Raw genomic sequence first — 4,633 nt, 5'->3', positions numbered from 1 at the left:
CTATGTGTGATGAATATAATTTTAAAAAGTGAAGTCTTTTGAAGTCATTAATCTATGGGTAGATACATATGTAGACAAGTATGGATAGGCAAATGGGAATATACCCATGGTCATTCATAGTTTGGCAAATGATATTCCTACATATGTATTTGAATGTGCTATAAAAGTGCTTATATTCAGTTTAACATAACGGGAGGCAAAGTTAGAGTAACTTCTTAGCAACAAGTAAGTAACATGTTGAATAAGCGGGTTGCTGGGCCTACAGTTTGGAAACCATGATTGTGAGGGGCATCAAGCTCAATTTGCACAACATGGTACACAAAAATACTATTCTACATCGTACTTTGGTGAGTAGTTGTTGGAGTCTTAAAGGTTTGCCAGCAGCCATCTATGTGGCAACCATTGGTCTCTCCTTATACAGAGCAAAGGAGAGTGAAGAAAATTAAATACATATGGAAACTGTTATTCCAAAGGACTAATGGACCAGGAGAATTTCAATCAATAGCACCCTGAAACCAGGTATTCTCATGGTGCAGTGTCTAAGGCATCTGACTGTTAACTAGAAAGTTGACGGTTCAAACCCACCAGCTACACCATGGAAGAAAGACTGGGCAATCTACTTCCACAAAGATTTACAACCTTGGAAACCCAATGTGGGTCTTTATGAGTTGGAATTGACTCATGGCAGGTTTGTTTTTGTTGTTTTGTTTCTTTTAACCACTGGAAAGGGATCAAAATTAGAGATCTTGTATAGAGTAGAATAAAAATGTGGAACAAAACTCAAAATCTAAAAAGGCAGAGCATAATTATCTGAAAGAGACTGGTGAAACCCCAAGATTATGGCCCCAAATCACTCTTTGGCCCTGAAATTGAACTCACTTTATGGCTTAACTCTCAGTCAAACAATAGATAGGCCTATGAGCTGAACACTCACACCAGAGTGATACACTCCTGAGAACAATCAATCATGGGAGATCAGAAGGGCAGCTTTTGCAAAGGCAGAAAGGCAGAAAGCATAGGCAAGAATAACACAGAGAAAGGATGACCACAGGGAGGAAGAGGGAGGTGAGATATTTCATTATGGGGAATGTAACCAGTGTTAGAAAACAAAATGTGTATGAACTGTTGAATGTAAAACCAACATGGTTTAAAAAATGTCACCCAAATAATAAGTTAAAAAAACAAAAGAAAGCAGTATGCCTGATGAATAAAATTTTATAAAGTGAAGTCTTTTTATATGTACAAATATCTTGGAAGGAAAAGTGTGGCAAAATAAAACTTTCCTTAAATGCCAAAAAGGAAAATAATACGAGTAGTACCCTCCTGTATTAACTTTCAAGTGCTTTAGGGGTGACGGGGAATGAATCAGATAAGATGTTACTCAATATTTTAGCCAATGAGAACTCAGGTTTATGAGTAAGGCAAAGCCAAATCCAATTAGTACCTGATGAAGATTTTGACAGAATCTTTTCAGCAACCTTACCTATAAAGCAGAATAGTGAAAGGGAAATAATCAACCAGATTTTCACCATTGAGACAGAGAGTATGTGTGCCTTGTGTTTGGTCCAAGGGTTTGCTTTGAGAATGTTGGTAACTTGCCACATCATAAGGGGGAAAAGTAGACTCTGCCAAGAAATGGTCACAAAATTATGTTACAAATCTCTCATTGGAAAGAGGTTGTAATCAATGAGGTTTTGGCCGCAGGACAAAGGCTTACTCTCATCCTTCATATCAATACGCTCAACCATGCACAACCACTTTTTATTAAGAACCATATGACATTAAGCATAGATTTTGGAAAACTGTAATCTTTGGGCATGATAGGAAGGGATGGTCAAATAAACATTCAGGCCAACTAATACATTTGACAGTCTCAGGGACTTCATAGTCAGCAGGGGAATCTCTCTGTCAAAAATCAAATGAGTCAAAGAAATTGCCAAGGAACCAGCTCTATGTGAAGGCAGCCATCATAAAGCCCAAGTCTGCTCCTAGAAAATCTGTTCAAGAATTTGGCATTTGGGTGTCTTCCGGCTGCCAAGTGTGTGACCACAGCTATTAGTTTGGAGAGAGAAACTGGAAGTATATAAGAGAAAATGAAGCACGGCCAAGAACACAAGAAGACAGTAATGTCAAATAGGTCTTATAAATGCAAACTAGTTTTTTCATTGCTATCTTAATATTCAACATAGTAATTCTGAGTGAAGGGAATAAGATATTCTGTATTGTTACAATGTATCACAGGAAAATGATAAACTAATGCACAGAATTGAAGGAAAATTCTGAAGAATGAACACATGTGTCTTGGAAGAAATGCACCCAGAGTTCTTAGAAACTTGGCAAGACTTCATCTCATTTTCTTTAAACATTTTATCAGGAGGGGCCATTCCCTGGAGAAGAACAACATACTTGGTGAAGTAGAGGGTCAGGGAAAAAGACAAAGAGCCTCAATAAAATGGATTGACACAATGACTGCAAGAATGGGCTCAAACATAGCCACAACTGTGAGGATGGCACACGACTGGGCAGTGTTTCATTCTGTTGTACGTAGTGTCATTACATGTCATAACTATGGCAATGGCTGATAATAACAACTTTTTGAAAATATGCTTTAGTTTTTGGTACAAGAGTCCTGATGACACCACTGTTAAGCACTTGGCTGCTAACTAAAAGGTTGGCAGTTTGAACCCACATGGCAACTCCACAGGAGAAAGACTTGGTAATCTGCACCCATAATGAATACAGCCTAGAAAGTTCTATGATGCAGCTCGACTCTATCACATAAATCAAAATCCGCTCATCAGCACTTAATAACACAACAAACTTTTAGGGCAATCCAAAACTGTTTAGCAGAGATAGTTTAGGGGTGCTCATTTTAGTCCTGTCTCCACATAAAGAGCCCAGGATATTTGATGTCAACCTGTAGCAATTCAGAAATCTTTCAGGTGTACACTTACATCTTTCCTCTTAGGTTAAGCCCTAAAAGTTTAATCTTTTCACTTATCTCATCTATAACCTCAAATCTGACAATTCATGGGCTTCATTCTTCCACAACTATTTTCTGCTACAAAAATTGTTACAAAAATATGGTACAAAATCTATAATTGCTAACAGATTCACATGAGCAAGATGTTTGACTACTTTTAGGTCTCCTAATACCTTTGAATTTAGGAAGTAAATATAATAGAATTAAAGTGTAGACTTACTAAAAAGCAAAATAGTCACCTCTCTAGTATGAAAAAGCAGAGATCAAAATCAGGCTCTTTTAGAGAACACTTAATAATGTGTAGAAGCTAAAAATGTGTAGCAGCTTTTTATTAGATTTTTACTGTCTAACTTGCCTTCACTGATAATAATATCTGATAATAATGTTAGTATCTGAAAGAATGTAGAACTTTGGTTTCACGTATCAAAATATGGTGAAGGAAACTACCTAATTAAAGATTTCAGGAAAATCTGAGTTCATGCCAGGAAGATAAGAGTCAAACATCTCAAAGATCAAAATAAGGTCTTTGATCTATCCTGCTGCAAGATTATCCACCAAGCTCATTAACAAGTACCATGATAAGAAACTTTCACATAATTTCTTGTGTAGAGAGTTATTGTCATCTTAAAAATGTTCTTTGTGAATATGTATGTTTACAATTAACACCAATGTTTATTTTTAAGAAACTACATTTAGTTAATGTCTGCTACTTTAGGTCTACAATTTTTTTCAACTCACAAAAAATATTATCTGGATGAATGCTTGTTCTTTTAACTGTTTTAAAAGGCAAACATAACTCTGAAAAAAAATAAAACAAAACAAAGTGGAGATAGTATTTGGGGAAGTTTAGAGTGCCTAGTGAATGAGAAAAGGATACAAAATCTCAAATGAAGATTAAAATGGTCTTTATCTGTTTAATTCAAAAAACAACTTATTATATAAGTAGATGTACTAAACACTAACGAAAACAAAATGAACAAGGAGGTTCCCTTCTATGATGTGATAAATATAATTCTAATAACAATAAGAAAAAGACACTGTATAGGCACACTATAAAGCATTTTTAAATGTGGTGTCACATTTGATGCTATTAGGCATCCAGTGATGTGGATATCATTTCTATTTATTCTGACATCAAATAGCATAATCCATTTTATTGTTGAAATATTAATTATAATTATTAATCAAACATAATTCAATAGTAGCATGCATATAATATATTATATATAAAGTGCTTCAGAATGAAGACACAGAGAAAGGTGAGGTAATAGTCCACATCTGGCATACGAAAACAGGATTTTGATGTATGAAAATAGTCTTTTAAGCCAGAATATTACCTTGAGAACGGAATGCATAACTACATTCATCTGGTCTTTCACCTTGTCAAGGGCCATACCTAGAAGATCTGATGCACAGAGTTATTCTGAAGCACTGGTTCTTTTTTCCAGTAATAGCAAATCAAAGAAATATGTCATTCATCAGTTGTTGCAGGTAAGGAAATATCATATTAGTAAGGAGAAGTCCCTCCACCACTTGTCTATCAGTTTGTCATACTGTGGTAGCTTGCATGTTGCTGTGAGGCTGGAGGCTATGCCACCAGTATTTCAAATATTAGCAGGTTTAAACATGATGGATAGGTTTCAGTAGAGC

At 35.6% G+C, this 4,633-nt stretch overlaps 1 pseudogene; it reads right to left on the bottom strand.

Moving 5' to 3' along the window:
* Positions 1-4,377, bottom strand: part of LOC103210047 — a 28,596-nt pseudogene extending 24,219 nt beyond the window's left edge.
* Between the last annotated feature and the right edge of the window lie 256 nt (positions 4,378-4,633).

The sequence above is a fragment of the Orycteropus afer genome, unplaced genomic scaffold (assembly GCF_000298275.1).
Source record: "Orycteropus afer afer isolate SDZICR_OR568_19922 unplaced genomic scaffold, OryAfe1.0 scaffold00560, whole genome shotgun sequence".
NCBI classification, from domain to species: domain Eukaryota; kingdom Metazoa; phylum Chordata; class Mammalia; order Tubulidentata; family Orycteropodidae; genus Orycteropus; species Orycteropus afer.
Note: the sequence above shows the minus strand (reverse complement) of the source record. Positions and strands in the feature narration are given on the sequence as shown.